The sequence below is a fragment of the Podarcis tiliguerta genome (genome assembly GCF_965153285.1).
Source record: "Podarcis tiliguerta genome assembly, chromosome: 7".
Classification (NCBI taxonomy): Eukaryota; Metazoa; Chordata; class Lepidosauria; order Squamata; family Lacertidae; genus Podarcis; species Podarcis tiliguerta.
In genome coordinates this window covers 70,357,226-70,378,410 of record NC_139540.1, presented here as the reverse complement: position 1 = coordinate 70,378,410, position 21,185 = coordinate 70,357,226, and the positions used below count along the sequence as shown (strand labels likewise).

General features: G+C 41.1%; 1 long non-coding RNA gene across 1 annotated transcript; it reads left to right on the top strand.

The window, feature by feature from the left end:
* The first annotated feature begins 1,368 nt into the window (after positions 1-1,368).
* Positions 1,369-6,544, top strand: LOC310681737. The gene is made up of 3 exons (XR_014513566.1): positions 1,369-1,524; positions 4,033-4,203; positions 6,397-6,544. It is a non-coding gene; the product is annotated as an uncharacterized lncRNA (long non-coding RNA).
* Positions 6,545-21,185: the final 14,641 nt, after the last annotated feature.

Sequence of the window (21,185 nt, the reverse complement as noted above, 5' to 3'; positions counted from 1 at the left end):
CTCCACTTCTCCTGGGCAGCTTCAGGATCCTGGTCAGGAGCAGGGGGAGGGGTAGGCCCCCACTATTCCTCATCAGAGTAGCTCTTCTCAACCTGGTCTCTGACACATAGGGAGAGGAACTAATGAGTGCACATTCTCGCTCACACCTTCTGTTTACCTAGGGTAAATGCCTGAGTGCAGCTCTGTATGAACATGAGTTGGAACATTATATGAGTTGGAACATTGGTTCATCTAGTCCATTGGTAGCTGTACTGACTGACAGCAGAGAACAGTTCTAGCCTTTCTACCGGAGATCATTTTAATTGGAAACGCCAAAGACTGGATGCAGAAATGTGCATTTGCTCTGCCAGAACCGAATCCTTCCCTGACAAATCATGCAATTTCATTTGATTTTTGTAACTCTGTTCAGCTGGGTTGTTTCCAATCAGAAATGTCATGGCCTCTTGTAAATAGTGGAATTAACTAATGCCATGGGCATCCTGAGGTCCGGATGAAAAGTTGACATTGTAAGCCAACTGTGATCTAGCCACTATGTTCATCTATATTTCAGGGGGAGGATAGAATTTTAAAATTACTTCGTGAGCTATAAATTCAAGGTATTACTCACCAAAGTGAAATCTGAGAACTTCTAAAAAAAGTGGAAATGGCCTGGCAATATGAAGCTTTTATTGAAAAGGGAGATGTACGGCCAAGATATTCATTAACAGGGTGAGGTTTTATGGAGAAGAAATAATGTAGGATCAGAGGGCTGGAAAGCCAATTAGAGAATCCAAGGGTGAAAAGCCAAACCTTGAAGAAAGAAGTGATAATCTTAGTCAGCTAGAGAAAGGATTAGCATGGAGAGGTGATAATAACAGTTTTGTGGCTGAGAAGGGGGAAAAATCTGAACTGAAAAGTGAAGCTCAGAAAAAGGGGGGGGGAGAAAGATTGGGGGGAAAGTTAGATTGTATTCAGTTTTAATTACTGAATTACTGGGGTGTTCAGAACCCTTTCCTACTTTTCTATCTGCTCAATTCATCATAATTTTCTCGGAAGGAGAGTTTGCAGCTGAGAAGTGGTGCCTCAAATTCAGCCTTTGAGCCTGCAATCATATACTTCAGAGTAAGCCCAATTGAACTCAATGAGTTTTATTTCTGAGTACTCGCATCCAGGATTGCACTGTATGGCATTTATCTCTGTCCGATTTAAGGGCAGCAGGAATCCAGATTCTAAGCTCACTTATCTATTTTCCCCTCACTTAATATGTGCATCGAAGCAAGGAAAATGTGGCTTTGTGATTAAAAGTAGGAAGCTTTGTCCCAGAGAGGGTCTTTTGTTCTAATCCTGTCATCTTTTTTAAGGGCTATGGCAGAGTGGTAGATGCCAGGTTTTGCATGAAGAAAATCGAAGGTTCATTTCTTGGCTCCTTCAGTGCATATAACAAGGCTGAGAGAGTCAACTACCTGAGGCAATGAAGAACTGTTGCCAGTCAGAATATGCATCCTAGATCCATGTGCATTCAGAATCAGACAGCTTCATGTACAGGTCAGTCTCAATGCGTGAGTTATAAAAACTGTACAGATGTTCATGCTAGGACGTTTGTAATGATGATAGCTACATCCTCTATTTCAACATACTTTGGTGCACAAGTTGACCTAGAGAAGAAATGTACTCAATATCTACAAGCTAAAAACATAACAGAGCCAGTTGGTTGTCTCTGTGCCCAGTCACAGAACCTGCCAATTTTTCCTCAGCCCCACAATTTTGGCGGCGAATTTCCCCCCTCATTAACAGCATTGTCAAACTGTAAATAGCCAGTGTGGTTCAGTTTTTGCATTCTGCTTGTATTCTAATCGATTCACCCATTTGCTTTCCAGAATGTACGGTAGTACCAGCGTTGTGCAATATGTAGATATCTGTGCACAGTGTTGGCGTCTAATTAAAGCCATCTCAAAGGAGGTAGATTTTAAAATGTCTCGTTCCATGTTCTCCAAATTGCCAGTTGCTCCTCCACAAAATAAAATGTCCAGAAGTGGCTTGAAATTAGTACGTTAATCGCTTTTGGATTGTCTACCTGGTGGTGTGGCTCGGTAGGCACTTGTTTTGGAAAGATGTTTTGTCTTTCTGAGTTCCACCCATGAAGAGTATGTGGGCGAAATCTTCATTGATTTTTGTTGGGCATTAAGGATTCATAGGACATTGGAAATAACTCTCAGCAATATGCAGGTTTAGGCTCTTAATTAATCAGCACTTCCCCTAGGGCTTCTAGATATAATTGTATATTGTGGTAGTTGAAGATGGGTTGAATTGCACATATCAAGCTTTGAATTCATAAACCGTAGTCATAAAGAAGCTGTGCTTCAGTAGCTGGGTTTTATTAAATATAGTACATATGCTGGAATAGCTGGGACAATGGCTTGATCCAGCACGCTCTTCTTCTGCTTTTAAGTTACAATTATGTTACAAATGTTTTAAAATGTTTTAAATGGTTCTAATTTGGGTTCCTCTGTTTCCTTTTTGTCAGGCTGATATTGGTTAAATGTTTAATTGGGGTTGGCAGTTACTTTAATTTGGGTATACAGTGGAACCTTGGGTTGCAAACAAGATCTGTGCGGGAGGCATGTTCAAAACCCACAGTGCTGCGTCCGCGCACACGTGGGTTGCGATTCAGCGCTTCTGTGCTTGTGCAAAGTGTGATTTAGCACTTCTGCACATGTGCAAGTGCCGGAACCCAGAGGTAACCCGTTTCAGTACTTCTGGGTTCGGTGCGATGCGCAACCCAAAAACACGTAACCTGAAGCGTTTGTAACCTGAGGTACCAATGTAACTGTAAACTGTTGTTACTGTTCTTATTGTTGTTGTTATTGGTTTCTATTGATTTATTGGTTTGTTGCTTGTATCGGATCTTTTGTTTTTAATGTTTGATGTTTGGGTTTTTAAAACAGTGGTACCTCGGCTTTTGAACGTAATCCATTCTGGAAGACAGTTCGAGTTCCGAAACGTTCAAAAACCAAGAACTCAGTACGGAAAACTCAATATGGAAGCCGCGTTTCCTGTTCAACTTTCGAAGCATGTTCAAAAAACGAAGCATTTACTTCCAGGTTTACAGCATTTGAAAGCCGAAATGTTCATCAACGGAGACATTCGAAAACTGAGGTACCACTGTATATGTTGCAAGCCGCCCAGAGTGTCTGGGGAAATCCAGCCAGATGGGCGGGATTTAAATTAAAATTTATTTATTTATTATTTTTACAGGTGTTAATTCATGGCAACAATATTGGACACCAGTTGTTCCTGACAGTGCATTTTTCTTTCCAGACTGATGCCGACTTTGCACGTGATCCAGCCAATGTTAAGCGCCTTCAAGCCATTTTGCTTTTCAGTGCCAGAAATTTAAGCACCTGTTTAGCTCTCCAACCGTTTGGAGTACTTGTCCAATTGGTACATAGCACAGATTTGTGGGCACTGAGCTGATGTGTTCCTGATGGTCCAGAATACATTTTTGAGGCATGGCTTCCAAGTATACCCAAGTTTTGCTTTTTTGCAAAAGCTCATCTTTTAAGAAAGTTAAATACGGGCTAAGAATTTAGATTTTACACAACATGCAACTTTATATGAGCACTCTTTTAAAGATACCATAAAATAATTTGCTTGTCCTTGGTTTGCTTAGTGATAATAATTATTATTTTAATAATAATTTTATTATTTATACTCCTCCTATCTGGCTGGGTTTCCCCAGTCACTCTGTGGGCAGCTTCCAGTGACCAATGCATTCTGTACATTTCATCCAAAACCTGAAAGTAACACTGATATAGCTTGTCACATAGCAGTAAACTTGTTTCTGGTCTGTGCTATTGGAGATTTTTCCTTCCTGTCTTCTGCATGGTCTTTTTCAGTTCTGTACGCTGAAAACTGATGAACCTAAGTTAAACATGCCCATTAATATCAATGGGCTTACTCCAAGTATGATTAACCTTGGATATAACCCAGAGGCTTGAATCTTTTACCTGGAAAAGTGGAGCGAACTGTTTTAATCTCTCTGCTTTCTTGCAGGCCGGGCAGGGCAGAACAGAGCACCTCTCCTTTTACTTGACACTTTAATGAAGCATCAGCTGAGAGGACAAAGGCCTTGCCCTGCCTGTAAAATACCTGGAACAGACAAACCTGCAAGCAAGGTTTTCTGGAATTCTGCCATCAAAAACACGATACCCTGGTTCATCAGAGGTCGGAATCTTTAAATTTTATATGCAGTATATGAGGCTTCTGTTGTAGATGGGTCAACCGTAGCATAAAGATAGTTTAAATGAAGCAAAGAAAATGTAATCCATGTGAACTGTACTGGCACTGGGCTGGATATTTTGTCTTATTTTACTATCAGTGCTTTGACTAAACAATTTAGTCTTAGCAATGGTGCAATGCCAATTTTAAATGCCCAGCAGACTTTGGACATGAATGCTCTTTTTGGCCCCAAAGAGAAAAAGCTTAAAACTGCCGTAACCGATGAGTGTCTACCAAAATTATAAGTAATACATTCTGTTATCCAAAGTGAACTCAGGTTGAAGCTTTGCTTTGGGTAGCAAGGCAGAATATCAATGAATGCCTGTTACCCGCACTACTCCTTGTTTGATAAATTTCTCAGTTCCCATCATATTTGCTCTAGTAATCAAAATAATAAAGTTTCCTTCTCTCTTCTACTTGGCTGGATCCAATTGGAGTTGCAACATCTGAATCATTAAGTAGTAGCCAAAGTGAAATATGTTTCTAAGGCTTTTTTATTATTATTCAGGTATTAACTAATGGATGCACACCATCAAGCGGCATTATCTTATTTCTGCAGCAGATTGTTTAGGGGGGCTGGCTGCTTCATGCTCAGCTCAGCATTGACGGAATGTAATGCAATTCAGAATAATGAAGAACTTGGAATGGGAAGCAGAGTCACTTAGAAATGTTACGGGAGAAGCAGCAATGCTAATGCGTGGCTTTTCCATTTGCTTCCGAAAGGCAGCTGAGGGAGGATATATCCTGATGCGGCTCTATTAATGTAGAACATTTTCTCTTGATCTGTAACTACTTCTTAAAAATAGAAAAAGGCAAAATGGAAACTTCAACAGTTATCGCAGAACACAAAGAGCCTCCATTCATCTTTTGATAGAAGTAATGAGCAGCAGGCAGCCGTTAGTCATCCGCTGCAGATTTCCAGTGGAGAGACTCTGATAATTTGATTGCTCATTTTGAAATAGAATTTCTCCCTCTGTCCCTGGAAGGTTTTTCTTTTCTGTGGCAGCTTTGATAGGTAGTTGGTTTCACAGGAAGGAAATGAATAATGACTCACAGAAGCCTCCTTGTCAGGCTTGCCATGTTTCCAGTCTCCCCTATAATCATCCAGAGAATTAGAAGCCCAAACCTGCGTACCTGCAGGACACTCAGAAAGCAAGGAAGAAGGAGCTCAGTGTGCTTCACCTGAGTTAATTTCAGGCCTCGGAGTGGGGGTGGTTGGGCTCTCAGATGCAGTCTCAAGAAGCTGCATAAGCCAAAAATGTGAAACACCCCAAGAAATGTTGTTGGCCTTACAGTGTTGGCCTTAAAACTACAGTGGTACCTTGGTTCTCAAACTTAATCCGTTCCAGAAGTCCATTCCAAAACCAAAGCATTCCAAAACCAAGGTGCGCTTTCTCATAGAAAGTAATACACAATGGATTAATCCATTCCAGACTTTTAAAAACAACCCCTAAAACAGCAATTTAATGTGAATTTTACTATCTAACAAGACCATTGATCCATAAAATGAAAGCAATAGTCAATGTACTGTACTATAAAATAAATAAGACAGTATTGTAGATGATAAAAATTATAATTAATTCTTTTTCTTACCTGCACTGATGATAATCATTGTTTGGATATGGGGCTTTTATCCACTTCTGCAGGCACACAATCAATCAATCAGTAGCTGAACTGGGTTCCACGCAGTCACAAAAACAAATTAACCGAAAAAGCCTCAAAAACAAAAAACACAAAATAAATAGCAAAAACAAAAGTGCCAAATTTAATCCATTCCAGAAGTCTGTTTGACTTCTGAAATGTTTGAAAACCAAGGCATGGCTTCTGATTGGTGCAGGTGCCCCAGAAACAATAGCCAACAGCCGCATCGGACGTTCGGTTTCCGAAAATCATTCGAAAACTGGAACGCTTACTTCCAAGTCTTCTGCATTTGGGAACCAAGGCATTTGAGAGTCAAGGTACCACCGTACTCAAAAGCTTGGCCTAAGTAGGAAGCTCAAAACTCACCTCTTCCCTGAATCCCACTTTGAGTAACATTTTATTGGCAATCTACAGCAGCATAACATAGTTGCTAGCATGACTGAAACATTGAAACTCCCTTGAACATGTTTCTAAAGGTATTTATATTTTTGGTTTCAGGTCAAATTTAGTAGCAACTATGCAGAAGGCCACTGTCATCACTTCCGACCATCCCTTACATAGATACTTGGTCAGGAAAAGAGCAGTAACTTTGTGGCCAAACCCATGTCCCAGATTCCATCTCTCTTGTACATCTTATCAGGAAGAATCTTTGCTCTTTTTAAAAAATATTTGCTTGTATTTAATGTGTAAGTTGTTTTGTGTTCACCTTTCTGAAATGACACCATGGTCATCATCACAGATGACCTCCACTCCACCTCCTTTTAGATAAACCAACAAGTGTTTGTTTAAATCTGCAAACATACCTGGTTTATGGTGACCAGTTACACATTGCCGAGAGACCATCCTGCATAAAATTTGCATATAGTAATTTATATGCCTGTCTACATTTTTGCCTACAGTTAGCTCACATTGTATTTTATACATCTCACCATAGCAGGGTGTCTTGCCAAACGCAAGGTGGTTCTTTTAAAATGAGATTCAGAAGTAATACAAAACACAAGTGAGTGAGAAGAGTAAAGATTTTATTATTAACAGCCAGCAATATATACATACCAAGCAAGCACCTCAAGCTGCTACTTGGAAGCCCTCAAGAAGTGGCGAAGTGACTCCCTCAGGTAGCCTCAGTCCATGCATGAACTTCTCCCTAACACTATGCCCACAAACATCCGACTTATAGATAGCTAACCTGTGTGGTTTGCTGACTGACTATGCACACATTATTCATTAGTCACCCCTTCCCAATGCCTCACTTTTTCAAAACAATGTCCAACATCAAAGAAGGTACTCCTCATTATCACTTCCTTCCAACAGATTAGGACATTAAAGGCTGTTCTCATGCCATCAAAGAGCTGAACAAAAGATAGGGAAAAGGAAGGAACAAGGGGCAGGAAGGATAACCATGTCATATCACTAACTCATCGAATACAAAAATCTTCCGGATAGATTGCCCATACACTTGGAAAACACCATTTGACTTGCATGCCTGTTCAATGTGCTGACCAGGTACTGCAACTTTGAGTTTCCTACCTTCTATTTTTATGGTTCCTTGGCTTTAAAGCAGACTTGGTAGCCCTCAAACAGAGGACCCCTACAAATATACTACTGTCCTCTGACAGTCCTTCAAAATTGAGGGCTATCCTTTGTAATGTAGGACATGTGATTACTTCAGTTGTTTTTGTCCCTACTAAGTTAGATGGACCGACGGCACCTTCCTAGGATTCATTGCTGCCTTCTCTCTGGTATGAGATAATTATTTCCCATATAAAGCCACAGTTTGACAACTCAAACTTCAGGGACAGAATCTCCGCCATCTTTTGCCCTGAGCTGCAATTAAGCTTTGATTAACAATGTTAAATAGTATGCCATTACTGCAGAGGCATTAAGAATCTTCTGACTACCAACCCCTGTTTTTGTTTTCCATAACCTGAAAAGAACCCAGAGATTACACTAGTCAGAAGACTCTTCCCCTTCCCCAGGCCTCCACAATATATCCCTAGTCCTGGTTTTCCAGCCCTACACTCAGGTGTGCAACATACCTGTGTGTGTGGGTCTTCCAGAAGTCCACTTCTTCACCCTCCTGAATCCCTGTGCATGTTTCACTGTCTTTTGGTCATCCATTTTCTAAGCTGTGTTGCAGCTGGAATAAATGTTGATGTTCTATTATGATTTTAGAGTAGGGCTGTCATACTTCCGGATTTTCCCAGACATTACTGGGGGGCGAGATTTCCCAAAGGTGGCAAGTCAAAGGAAAAAGTTCAACAATTTTCGGAGTGTCCTGGTTTTTACTTCTTGAAATATGGCAACCCTGCTAGAGGTAGGCTGAAAAACTGAGAAGGAAACAATATTTCAGTTTGTTGTCAGTTCATCTGAGTCCCCAGAAGTCATCAGGGTTGCTTCAAGCTCTTCCTAAATTTTGGGATCTTCCTAAAAAAAAAAAAGCTGAACAACTGGTGTCCTGGTTTTTCTTTTTGAAATACGACAACCCTATTTTAGAGGATCCTTCTGGTTTTAGAAGAGAGTTCCTGAAGCTGAATTACAAAAGTATGTATGTCCCCATGACGCACATTTAGAAGAGAATTTTATAATATCTTTTGCACTGCAGCTGTACTCTTTTTTTGTTGTTCCTCAATTCTCCGCTGGTTCTACAACCAAACCTAACCACCCTATGCCTCTTAGAAATAATTCTCCCTTTAATCAATGTGGTTTGTTCCTAAGTATGTATGTTTGGAACTGCAGCCTAAGGCTGTAATCCTATGCATGCTTGCCTGAGGGTGAGCCTCATTGAACTCAGTTGGATTTATTTATGGGCAGGCTTTCATGGTTTGCACTGTTAAGTCTCTCCTCTAGGTTTGGAGTTATGGCTGTTGGTGTCTTCCTGTTAAGAGAGGATTCATAGCAGTCAAGCAAGCTGTAGCTAAGAGACTTTATTTTATGTTGCTGCTTCCTTCTAATGCCTGCTCTATTCTTCATGTGGCAGGAAGAACATGAAGTGCTCCTAAATATTTCTTTTTCAGGCTTCCTGGACTCTTCCCATTCACCATACTCCCAGCACCTCTTTACATCAGCCTTGTTTGATTCATCGCGAGGACCAGTGGAATAAATTACAGTGGTACCTTGGGTTAAGAACTAAATTCATTCTAGAGGTCCGTTCTTAACCTGAAACTGTTTATAACCTGAGGTACCACTTTAGCTAATGGGGCCTCCCACGGCCGCCACGCTGCTGCTGCACGATTTCTGTTCTCATCCTGAAGCAAAGTTCTTAACCTGAGGTCATTTTCTGGGTTAGCGGAGTCTGTAACCTGAAACGTCAGTAAAATGAAGCATCTGTAACCCGAGGTACCACTGTATGTGAAATCTCAAGGTCTTTGATTTTCTTTAGGAGCTTCTAGATGGGAATTGATGCTTTAAAAGGGTGGTTGAGATATCCTAGATGGGTCATGGGCAAGGGGTGTTGTTGTTTTTTTTTAAAGATTTTTTTTACATAAGCTTCTTGGATTTTCCGTGGAAAGGGTATGTCTGAATTAAATGGCAGAGGGAGGATGCAAGATGGCACTATGATCCCAACAATATTGTGTGGTCACGGCGGGGGGGGGGGCACCTTTCTGTGCATGAAAAGTCCTGGTTGCTGAATAAAACAACCATCTGTAAGCACCCTAATTATTTGCATTTGTGCCTAACAGCAATAAACCTTGCGGATTGTTTTGTGACTACCACAAAGCAGGCATTTGGGGTAGATATCTCAGGATGGAGATTTGTATAACGTTTGCATATTCTAACCTAGATGTGGAGATGCAAATTTAGAAATCCTTGCTATAATTTAACTGTAAATACAATACAGTCTCACCCCAGGGGGGAGTCTGTCAGCATGTGACCAGTCAAACTGTTGCTGGACAACTTCAAAGTCTCTTCTGATCTCCCTTTTATGGGTCTTTGGCAGCAAGCTGGACTTGGACCAGACAACACTTCAGGCAGAGGACTGTTGTCTGTAAGGTAGGGCCCATGTCCTGTTTTCTTTATCAATCTGCCAGTTTTAAATCAGCTGTTCACTTTTGTACTTGCCGTTAAAATAATGTGGCATTTGTTGAATCCGTATAACTAAAATGCAATCCGTATAACTAAAATGCAAACAAAGCAGGTGCGTTTCAACATCATGGAGGATTCCTTTATCAACCCACTTCCCTCTGCTTCCTAACAGTGAAAAAGATGTGATTCTCCATGAACAGCACTGGGGAAGTGACACTTGATTTCTGGATTTTTAAAAAAGCACTGGCAATCATGTGGCATTACTCAGCACAGATGGCAAACGAACAAAAGTGGAAAGGGAAATATTTTTTTTCCTGGAAAAGGGTGTCAATATGTGTGTGTGTGTGTGAATGGGGTGTTAGGGGAGGGGCAGTACCTCTGGCAGGGGACATGCTGTGCTCCTTCTGTTGTAGTTTGTCTACCTTTGGTCCCCACCCTGTGCTCGGCTCTCACCTGTGGCTCCTAGAAGCTGTCAGCATGTAACAGTGGGCACTCCCAGGGAATGGCACCAACTCGTTGGCTAAACCAGTTGAGGGTACCCTTGGTGAGTTAGGGACTTCCTTGCATGTGGAGACAGGATTCAGCAGATTAAGCAGACAAGACCAATAGTGGGTTCAATGGTCAAGGAGGTGGTTTCTGCATGTACTGTAGAGGAAAGTGAGCGGCAGATGGATCTCACTAGCCTTGGAAAGTAGCTCATCTAGGAAAAACTCTGATCCTAAATCTCTGCTGCCTTGAGGGATATCTTCAAGAGAAGAGAAGACTAAGGAGTAAACCCTACACAAATCCAGAGTGGGATACCTAAGATGGTTGGATGGCATCTGCTACACCTCCTTCTAGCAACACGTGCAGCCAAGCTGGTGCCGAACATATTACTTTCCTTTCCTCTGAAACTCATTAGCTTATATTAGCTTTGTTGGATATTCATGTTGAAATACGCAGCACCTGGTCTCTCAACAGAGGTTTATTTGAGAGCAAAGTTCCTTTGTTCATGGTTGGACCACTCTTGGTATCTCTCTGCTGCAAGCTACAGTTTAATAGTGCACAGCAATGAACTGCTAGCATATTTGCAAAGCTAAGCAGGGTCCGGTGTGATTTCAAATTGGATGGGGAACCATGTGTTGAGATTCCTACATTATGGAGGGTTGGGCTCGATGACCTTCTGGGTCCCTTCCAACTCCATGATTCTGTGATTAAACTGAACCAAATGGTCCATAAGGATCTGGTGGAGTTATGGAATCTGAGCACTTCCTCATCACATATCCCCTATAGTGTGGATAAATGGTTAGACAACAATAGGTTTGTGATGTCTTAATCGGATCTATTTCCTAAATTAAATAACCAGTTCCTCTTACCTTACCCTATATAGAAGGATATAGACTGTACAGCAGTACATTTCATCACCTCATTTGGCATTCCTTCTTTGGATGGAATGGCATTATATAATTTGTGATGACTTTGTTCTGACATCGAGTCTTCATAAAGGATGGATGGCCCAGAGTCACGGAAGTGTCACCTGTAATAAATTCTAGCTTGCCTTTAATCTTTTCCTCACTTGAGGTAACATCAAAGAAGAATATCATAGACTGCAAGATGCTTTAGACAAATTATCAGAGGAAAGGAGAAGGGGGGGGGGGAGATCAGCAACTGACAGTCTCAATGAAAATTGTATGGGTATTTTTGTTGTCATACTTCTGAACATCTAAAGGGAATATTGCAGGTAAAATTACAAATCGAACTCAAATTTGCAATAAAAATCTCAAAACCAGATCCACTCACTCACTCCACAAAATTATGGGTTGTGTATCTATCTCCAGCAACAACTGCAGCATCAAGTGATGACTTGCATGTGTGAATGTTGGGCAGGTGTTTGGAAGCAGTGATGGACCTGATGGGACCGATAAGCCTCGGTTAGAACTGTTGTGGGTAGGTGATCCCTATGTCAGGGAATCAGGTATATGATGTGTTCTGGGATGGGTTGCAGTCCCCCAAGGGAACATGTTCATAGTCTGGAGGTACTTCTGGATTGCAACTTGTCACTGTAGTCTCAAATAGTTTTTGTGACTAAGAGTACTTATGCCCAGTTTAGGGTGATTAACCAACTACGGCTATTCCTGGACCAGTACATTTTGATACCTAATACCATTGCCTTAAAATCCATTAACCAAATTTAAAGTTGAAGTTAATGTTTAAAAGACAAAGTTCCAAAGCAAAATTTTAACTTTCCTGTTGTTGCGTATTTTATTTTATTTTTCAGCCAGTCAGAAATTAAGTCTTATATTTTGGCAAATTCTGCCTCATGTCTGTAAAGGTAAAAAAAGGTAAAGGACCCCTGGACAACTAAGTCCAGTCAAAGGCGACTATGGGTTGTGGTTCTCATTTGGCTTTCAGGACGAGGGAGCCGGTGTTTGTCCACAGACAGCTTTCCGGGTCATGTAGCCAGCATGACTAAACCACTTCTGGTGCAACGGAACACCGTGACAGAAACCAGAGTGCACGGAAACGCTGTAGCAATAGGAAGAACAACTACCTTGGTAAAATATATTCCTTCAGTTCCTTGAAATGACAATGTGGTTTTATAATACTGAGGGAACTCAATGAGATCCATGACAATGGTATATCAAATTATTTGGCATTTCCATCACAACTTGGTCTTCCCTTAAGCAATCTTTTTCATTACAAGGAAGCCTAGTGCTACATACTGACAGAGCTGACAAAATTCACACATGCATTTTTGTGTGTTTAGATTACCTTCTGAGTCTGTTTCACGGTATGAACTTACACAAACAACACAATTCACACTTACAAACCATTCACACACTGCCTCAGGCTCCCCCCCTTTTTTCACACACAGATTTAACACAGTTGGTTGCTATTGTGACAGTGCTGCTCCCTTAGTTGTCTGTACGCTTTGCAGTCAACTGCTCCATTTCGTTCCTAATGCTAATGTGCTATTAGGTTTTCTATTTCTAGTTTGAATGGAGAGGGAGGTTGTAGCCTCCGCCTGCCCTTCCTCATTAAAGATATCCTCTTAAAGGGATCCGGGCGTGTGGATCCTGTCCAATGCTCAGATGTGGGCTATAGCCTTGCCATGACCCCAATGGGGACACCTCGGGATGCCCCTATTTGATTTAAGTCGCAGGGCTCCCCCTATTGGTGGTTTAACCTTTAGATGGACTCCCTGAAGACAGCCAGGAGTCGAGATATAGCCTGGCTTCACCCCAATGCTTAAACCAAACCGTTCACATCTGTAACCAATAAAGTTGTGGCTTATTTGAACCCATAAACCTAAATACTCGTGTCTGTGTGTTCATTATCCACTAGGGAACTGCAGGTCATGGGGCCTTGGCACTTAAGTCCGTTCTCCTTTTCTAGTGGGCAGCGTTGTGGCCAGGCATTCTGGCCCCTGCAGTGATCCAGTGGGAGATTGATGCCACCCCTTGTGCTGACCCAGCCACATCACCAGTGCTGGGTGGGGCCATGCCTAGGGGTGCCCCCCCTGTCCAATTACTGCCATTAGGGGGCATGGCCACAGGATATGTAGATAATGGCCTTCCTCTCTTGCTCTTCAACAGATCTCTAAACCCACCCATGATGATGTGGCTGGGTTGGCACAAAGGGGGCATCAATTTCCGCCCCCTGCAGATGCTTGGCCACAATGCCCCCCACTGGAAAAAGTGAGCTGAATTTTTTAACAGCTGGAATGTTCATAAGCATGGTCATCATACCTAATTTGATGAAGTAAGCACTAGGGAAATTACATTTCAGTATGCTGAAATTTGAGCTCCTACAAGCAATAGCAATGAAAGTTTCAAAGATTCTAATAGGTATGCAAAAGTAATGTGTGTGCCTTACTTTGGTGAATTTATTTGACTTGGGATGGGGGGGCAAATTGACTAAAGCACTGAAAATTTAGTCCTCACTTTCATTTGATACCTCATGTGCCTCTTTGCAACCATACTAAGTGCTCTAAGAGATGATCGAAACTGGCCCTGGCTTCATTTATTATTATTATTATTATTATTATTATTATTATTATTATTATTATTATTATTATCATCATTTTCATTTTCATTTTCATTTTCATTTTCATTTCTATGCCATTTTATATTTTTAAGAAAAATCTCAAAGTGGTTAACAGCATATTAAAACATCAATAAAACAATCTAGAATCAAACATTTCTGAAAAAAGTCATATGTCTGTGATTCCATCCATATAATAGAAAGGAAAGGAAAATGCCAGTTAAAAACAAAAGGTTTCTATATATATTGTTTCCTTTCATTCTGTCCCGCCCCTGCCCCACTACCCATTTCATCATGCATACATTTTGAGAGGAATGGTTCTATGAATGGGAAACACCATTAAAATAATAATAATAACAACAATAATAACAATAATAATTGCAGATTCCTGATGATTTAGCCCTGCCCTTGATTCACTGGGTTAGGTGGGAATCATGAACACAGGACATTATCTCTCCTATAGTAATTTGCATGACATTTTCCCCCCGTGCTGGAAGACTTGTAATACAGGTGGATGATTTGTAGGGATGTCTTAAGTGGCTTTTTCTTTAAAAGCAATTTCAACTACATTCCCTTTTTTATTTTTTTTTATTTTTAAAAAAGATATATGTCGAAGCCCAAAAAGGTATTGACATTTATCAGAGGAAATGGATCTCAAGTTGCTGCCCAGTAAAATGTGGCTTGGGGAAAAAATTCTATATATTTCACCAAAGACAATGCAATTGACCTTGGGTCATTGGATAAAAAGCTACCATTATGAATTGACGGAATAGCATGCCGCCGTCTAATGCTTAGCATTCCATCTTATACTCTGTCAAAGCTTGGTCTTTAGGTGGAAGGGAAATGCCAGAAAGGCTCGCAATATTGGGATTTGTTTCCTAGTGTAGATCGTAGAAAGTATATGCTGTGGTTTAAAATAACTGCAAAAAATTGTTTAAGAGAAGTATAAATAAACGTAATGGCACAAAACAGCAAATTGCTCCTTTAGTCCAAGTTGGTGGGGATGCATATGATGTCCGCAAGTCGTTTCACCCTAGATAGAATAAACTTTTTAATTTTCATTTCTAAGGATTGAAAGCCACAAAACATTTGTTCTGTTCTATAAAGAGAAGCATGCAGATAAGTAGAAACCGATCCACAGATCTGTGGCCAGCTTTCAATGGTTGTAACATAAAGGACTGCCATGAGTATGCAGAATGATCCACCAAGAATCAGACAGCATAATGATAACTTTTTAAAATCACCTCTCAGTATTTCAAATGCCATGCTTTTCAGATGGATCATTTCAAATGTTTATAATCTGGTTTTATGCGTGTTTATTCATAAGCAGTGCTTTTTTTCTATATATAAAAAGAATGTTTAGGGGTACTCTCATTTTCCTACTCATATTGAAATAGTGCCCCGCAATGAAGCCAAACTTAGATTCACAAAATGTTTAGGGGTATGCGTACCCCTGCGTCCCCCAGAAAAAACCACGGTCCATAAGTCATCTCTGTTCTGTTTCTGGACTGCTTACTATAGATTGGTCACCTAGGCACACTTACATAGGATTAAATCCCTCTGAGCTGAGTGGGATTTACTTTCAAGTAGAATCATAGAATCATAGAGTTGGAAGAGACCACAAGGGCCATCGAGTCCAACCCCCTGCCAAGCAGGAAACACCATCAGAGCACTCCTGACATATGGTTGTCAAGCCTCTGCTTAAAGACCTCCAAAGAAGGAGACTCCACCACACTCCTTGGCAGCAAATTCCACTGTCGAACAGCTCTTACTGTCAGGAAGTTCTTCCTAATGTTTAGGTGGAATCTTCTTTCTTGTAGTTTGGATCCATTGCTCTGTGTCCGCTTCTCTGGAGCAGAAGAAAACAACCTTTCTCCCTCCTCTAAACTTGAGCAGGGTCTTGTGGACAAGCTGTAATTCTCCTAACATCCTGTTGATGGTTCTCCTGGCTGAGAATCCTCTTGTACCATTTACTTTTACGGAGGGTGAAAGGAAGAGCTTGTAACTGAAGGTGTGTCTCTCAGGGCCTTTTTTGTTTGTTTGTTTTTAAAAACAATGAGGTGTCAATACTCATAAAGGTAAAGGGACCCCTGACCGTTAGGTCCAGTCATGGATGACTCTGGGGTTGCGATGCTCATCTCTCTTTACTGGCCAAGGGAGCCAGCGTACAGCTTCTGGGTCATGTGACCAGCATGACTAAGCCGCTTCTGGCGAACCAGAGCAGCGCACAGAAATGCCATTTACCTTCCCGCCAGAGTGGTACCTATTTATCTACTTGCACTTTGACTGCTAGGTTGGCAGGAGCAGGGACTGAGCAATGGGAGCTCACCCCATCATGGGGATTTGAACCGCCAACCTTCTGATCGGCAAGCCCTAGGCTTTGTGGTTTAGACCACAGTGCCATCCGCATCATATCTTGATATAAATGTCATATAAATGATATAAATGTCATGGGTGCTGGAAGAAAATGGATGCCTTGAGAAGCCCCCCAAAAAGCCAGTGAGTTCCAACAGAAAAAGTGCTGGTGCCCTTCTTCTGACATTATGAGTACAAGACAAGGTCTTGGCAAATACAGTGGCCCATTGTAGCTTCTCACCCCTTTCTCACTCCTGTTGAGTCAGCCTTCGTTGCTGACATTGCCTTGTTTCTTCCTAGCTCTTTGTTCCGCTTCCACTTTGCTCCCATCTGACTACATCTGAGAAGTCATGCTTCAAGTGGGTTAAAGAAACAAAGAAGTAAGAGATTCCTGGCAGCAGTAAAGTAACTCCCCGGCAGCAAAATATCTATCTATTCTGGGGTTAAAGGGAGGGAATTCAATGAGTGTGATATTACCCCTATTCAGGGGACCACACATGTCTGAATGTGGTCAGAGGAATGACAGAGGGCTGCACTCCTGTGTTTTAGAGATGGAATGAATCATTCACCCTATTAGAGATGGGATGAATCATTCATTTATTTATTTTTTAATCATTTGAGGGGTGGTAGGTGCAGGAGAACTGACATTTCCTACAGAAACAATGTCGTCTCATGGGGTAGTGGCCATTCCTATTCAGATTCCATCAATTAAAAAGAGGTAACAAGCTAACACATGGAGTTTCTCTGCCGCTTCAGGCTTCAGCAAATCATTTGCAATTCCCATACAGGTAAGCCCTCACTTCCTCCTGAAAAATGTCAAATTCACCTCTCCCTGCAAAAGTGATAGGAAATCCACCTCACTATTCATGGAGAGAGAGAAATAGGAACACAAAAAATAGGAAGAGATGTTGTGTCCACTGTTGCTCTGCATTCTTCTGGAATTGGGATTCCTTATACCTAGTTGGGGCTTCTGTCTGCATAGGATTGCTTTCAAGCACAATTCAAAGTGTTGGTGCTGACCTTTAAAGTCCTAAACAGCCTCGCTCCAGTAAACCTGAAGGAGCGTCTCCAACCCCATCGTTTAGCTCGGACAATGAGGTCCAGCTCCAAGGACCTTCTGGCGGTTCCTTAACTGTGAGAAGTGAGGTTGCAGGGAACCAGGCAGAGGGCCTTCTCGGTAGTGGCGCCCACCCTGTGGAACGCCCTCCCATCAAATGTCAAAGAAATAAACAACTACCTGACTTTTAGAAGACATCTGAAGGCATCTGTTTAGGGAAGTTTTTAATGATTGAGGTTTTGATGCTTTATTATAATTATTCTGTTGGGAGCTGCCCAGAGTGGCTGGGGAAACCCAATCAGATGGGCGGGGTATAAATAAACAACAACAACAATTGCTCTTCAAGCTTACCAGTAGCATACTGACAATTGGTAAGGGTAGAAACCTGTTCAGTTGCGATTCCTGTTCTGTTGTTTTTTCCTATCCATGTGTCCTGATTTCCAGTAGACCACCTTCTGGGCATGACACCCACTGTCAGAGACAAGGCTAGGCGAGGAGGGCTTTCTCATTGGTGGTGGCCTGTCTATGGAATCCTTTCCCCACAGTGATCTCCCTAGCGCCATCTTTGTCAGCCAGCAAAGACCCATCTATTTTCACCAAGCCGTTTAGATATAATTTCAGTTCTGTTGACTAATTTTATCTGGCTTTTAAGTTCCTGCAGCCCTTTAGTTCTTGCTATGTTTATGATTTGCTCGGCCTCTTTATATTTTCTTACATCAACCACTCTGGGGAATTTTTTGTTGAAGGCTGATCTAAAACATCTCAAAGAAACAATACTTGTGGCACATTCCCCTAGCACAGTTCCTTTCTTCCCTTGTGTCAAGTGTCATTTTCCACATGAATACTTTGGCATTGTGCCATAATTGACCTCCCCAAACCAAACAAGGGCTTAAGTACATTTTGTAACAGAGAATTATTTCACTTCTGCAGCTCTGGACAGAAGCAAAAGTTTTTTTGGGGGGGGAGGGATATGCACCTGATATCCCATAATTATCCTGAATGCTTTAAACTGAAGTCCAGTCTTGAAGAGAAGGTGTGGCATGTGACCACTGTTACAAAGAGGTTACCGGAAATTGTGAGAGGATTCATTCTTCACCTGATTGAAGAGACTATTTTCATTTTCATAATTTTGTTAAAGACCTGGCTAGACGGTATCGATCAAAGAAAGGCAGTATCTGATAAATCAGTTACACGCCAGGCATTATCCATTTGCTGAGGGCAGTAAAACTTAAAAATGTCTTCTGGTAAGTGATGCAGAGAAGGGCTTTGAGTACTTGAATACTTCTGGCACATATATCTGCTGAAATTTGAGATCCATTGCTTTGATATCCTGTGTTATTTTCTCCTCTCAAGAGAAACAAAAAGAAAAAAGAAAACAGGTTGCACCTATCATAAAAAGTACATTTAAAAATATGTGCTATTTCTGCAGTTGAAACATGCATTGATGGCGTCTGGTATCCTGCTACATGATCATAGAATCATAGAGTTGGAAGAGACCACAAGGGCCATCGAGTCCAACCTGTCTTTTGCCTGACAGCCTGATCCTAAATACTGCTTTAGAAACAAACAACATTGATGCTGTTAGCCCAGAGATGGAAAGAAGATAAAGTCCCTAGCAGAGAAAAATGGCAAATTTAGTTGTTGGACTATGCCAAAATGGCAAGATTGAACGGGAAGCTCAGAAACCAGGAAGACCAAAACTTTAATAAGAAATGGGGGGGGGGGGATACAATTAACTAGAAAACCACTGTAAGCTGCTGAAAACACTAGCAAGACTGCAATAACACTTGAAAAGTAACAAGAACTATGGATATAATGGAGTTATAAAAAAACTCAGTTTATGAGAAAAAGATGCAGCAGAAAAGAAGTAACAGAACCCATGGAAGGGAAGGTGGGAAGTCCAGAGATTCAGAGGAATCTCTTAACTGTGGATTTGATGTGGTATGATTATAATTTTAAATTTGTAAAACCAAATAAAAATTACTTTGAAAAAAGATAAAGAAACAACATTGGGTTGAATCCTAAAATGCATAGGTAGAACTTCATTATTACAACAGGGTTTTGTTTTACCCCCCAATCTTGCCCCACATTGCAGCCTTCTGCACCCTCTAAAAATCCAGTATTGAGGATTAGAGGTCCTTCCAGAATATTATGGGCTGGGACATGAGAGGCTGGTGCTGGAAGAAGGGAGGGATTGATAGGAATACAAGGGAGGGACACATTTTAGGAATGAAAGTCACTGCAAGAGCAAAAACAGCGATTACAGCTAAACCTATTGCCAAGTAATCATACTTAGAATCTGGATCCTTTGGGTTGTTCACTTCTCCTTTGCTTCTTGAGCATCAACACAAATATACACCATGTTCTTGCAATGTCACCTTTTGCCACCCCCAGCATGTCACATAACGAAGCAACGTTTATTTAAACATGTAGCAGAATACAGTTCTTATTACAGGGAGAAAGTGATTGCATGGCATATTTCCTCTTTCATTCACTTAAAAAAATATCTCTAGTGTCTTCCCACTTGATCAGCTTTGCATCTGATCACTTCTGGCTGAAAGATGTGGGAAATGGTGTGTTATAAATCTGACCAGGTGAGGGTGCTTTTACCCCATAAGAAAATGATAAAGAAGTGTGGTTTTTTTTGTGGGTATCAGTACCAAGATAAGTAACTGGATCTCTTTGTTCAGAAACAGTACACCTTAAATTGTTGGATGCTGGGGGTGGGGTAGGGAGAGCAAGCATGGTGATCACTGAGATGCTCTGCATGCGAATTCCTAGAAGCATCCTGACTGCTCAGAATTGGAAATTGCATGCAGGTCTAGATGTCCTTTTAATTTGATCCAGAAAGACAATCTGTACATTCTTGCATAAACTTGGAGGCTGTTAATGTGGTTAAGAAGCAGAAGTAAGGAAGACGCATGAAGGCTTTCTTCAGAAAATTGAGGTCTTGTGCAAAGGAGTACTAAGGAAAGCAAACTTTGGCAAAAGATATGAGAAGCAGACAATAAGAGATGCAAAAAAGAGATTTCGAGAACCGCATTGCTGAAAGACCAGCAACAAAAATATATTTGGGTACATTAGTAGCAGGAAATCAGTTTGGGAAGCAGTTGGACCTTTGGCTGATCAGAAGTGAGGTAAAAGGGGGAAATTAGACAGCTGAAAATCTGAATGAATTCTTTGCATTTGAACTAACTTTCAGCAAAAGGGAAACTGAGGAACTAAGGCAAATGAGATGAAAATCTATGCCCAATTGTCTAAATAATAATAATAATAATAGCCCTAACAAATAACCAAATCAGGATGTCAAAACTAGAGAGAATTCAGCATTTGAAATTTAGAATCTTCTAATAAAAATATGTAGCGTGTTCCTTAGATGAGCCTCCATACCTGAGGATTGGAATGTGGCCAATGTTGAACCATTTTTTAAAATAACATTCGAGGGGAAATATCAAAATTACAGGATGATTAGCATAAGATCTCTTCTGGGAAAACTAGCGGAAAGCATTGTTAAAGATACAGTTACCAAGCACATAGACAAAGAAGATCTCCTGAAGCACAATAGCATGACTTCTCCCAAAACACTCTCTCTCTCTCTCTCTCTCTCTCTCCTTTTCGTAGTGTTTTGGTTGGAAAACTGCATCATAGAATTTGAAGAAGTGCAAATGTAGAAGGGCAACTTCTCTAACCTTTCAGAGTTCTCTGAGTATGTCTATAAACATAGAGACGATCCAGTCAACGATGTGCTATCAGACTTCATCAAAAAGCCTTTGATAAAGCACATCACCAAAGCTTCCTGAGTAAGCTTAGCAGTCATGGAATAAGGAGA